The sequence below is a fragment of the Chrysochloris asiatica genome, unplaced genomic scaffold (assembly GCF_000296735.1).
Source record: "Chrysochloris asiatica unplaced genomic scaffold, ChrAsi1.0 scaffold00004, whole genome shotgun sequence".
Taxonomy (NCBI): domain Eukaryota; kingdom Metazoa; phylum Chordata; class Mammalia; order Afrosoricida; family Chrysochloridae; genus Chrysochloris; species Chrysochloris asiatica.
Genome location: NW_006408522.1, coordinates 40300593 through 40302393, shown reverse-complemented (window position 1 = coordinate 40302393; position 1801 = coordinate 40300593).

Sequence of the window (1801 nt, the reverse complement as noted above, 5' to 3'; positions counted from 1 at the left end):
CAAAACTAGAAAATGGAAAGAAGAAAAAAGAAAGAGACAAGAGAATATGAAAGAAAAATCACGATAAATAAGACAAATAAACAAGGGAAGGAGAGGGACCAAAGGGAAAATAGAAGAAAGAAAGCATAAAGGTAAGCTGAGAAAGAACACATAGAAAACAAGGGGATGGAAATGAAAATATAAGGAGAAATACTAATTAAGGAAAAGAAAAAGGTAGGTGCCAGACATAGGAGAAAACTGTGTGGGGCTCCTTCTGGTCAAGACACTTATGAGGTGAGAGAGGGATGGATGATTAAGTGGTGTGCCTGGCCTTAGAAGTAGTTTCTGTAGGCCTAGGTGATGTCTATGTTCAGAACACCCAATGCAAAAGTAGTTCAAACAGGACCTAAGCATGGTTGAGGTCTGGGTCTTTGTTCCTAGAAGGAATTCTTTTTGTTATGAGAGCTTTTGCTAGACTGGCAACCAGTTTTGTGTGCTCTGCAGGTCTGAGGAAGCATAGTTCACCCACCTTCAAGTGCCGGGATGATGCACCTGACTCCCAACTAATAAAATGTGGCTCAGAATGGCTAGACTCTGACCTCTGGTAGAACAGAGGTCTTGGATGATGGTGGGGGCTGGTCATGCCTCTGGTCACCAAGGTAGTATGGGGAATGAGAGATAATCTCACCTTTCTCTTCACAGGCCACTGGTGTGCATCCATACCAGTAGGCTGACACTAGGATCCTATGCTGCAAAAGTTCAAGCTAGCTGCAAGTTCACCCATCTATCTTCTTTCTTGCAATCCCTGTTCAGTTTCTCCTAGTCAGTATTCAATTCACTTAGTTATACTTCCCTTTGAAGCTTAGGGTTGCAGGTTTATCATCTGTATCTGTTTTATTTGGTTTCTCATACCTTTGTTATAGATGGTCTTGTGTGAGTCATGACAAGCTATGGATGATATAACAAAGAATGGGCATTTGGAACATTTAATTGTGCTCCTGAGGAACCTGCATATAGACCAAGAGGCAATCATTTGAACAAAACAAGGGGATACTGAATGGTTTAAAATCAGGAAAGATATGTTCCAGCATTGTATTATTTCACTATATTTATTTAATCTACATGGTGAGCAAATAATCCAAGAAACAGGATTTTATGAAGAAAAATGTGGCATCAGGATCGAAGAAAGAATCATCCATCTGTGTTACGCAGGTCATATGACCTTGCTTGCTGAAAAGAAAGAGGACCCAAAACACTAATGAAGATCAAAGATCATAGCTTTAGTATGGATTGCCCCTAAATGTAAAGAAAACAAACATCCTTATGATGCACCAACAAATAGCATCATTATAATTGTCAAAGCTTTCATTTTGTTTGGGTCCATAATCAACACTCATGCAAGCAACAGCCAAGAAATCAAACAAAATATTGCATTAGGCAATTCTGCTGCACAAGACCTTCTTAAATTGCTCAAAAGAAAGATGTCAGTTTGAGGACTAAGGTGCACCTGGACCCAAACCATGGTATTTTTAATAGACTCATGTGCATGTGAAAGTTGTACAGTGAATAAAAAAATTGAAGCATTTGAGTTATGGTGTTGGAGAAGAATATTGAAGATACCATGAGATGCCAGAAGAACAGACAGGTCTATGTTGGAAGAAGTATAGCCAAAGTGCTCCTTAGAGGACACGGTGGTGAGACTAGGGACCAGTTTCTGGAGAAGGAGACCATTCTTGGTAAAACTGAGGTTCAATGAAAATGAGGAAGACCCCAATGAGATGGATCGGCACAGCGGCAGCAGCAGTGGGCTCAAACATAACAA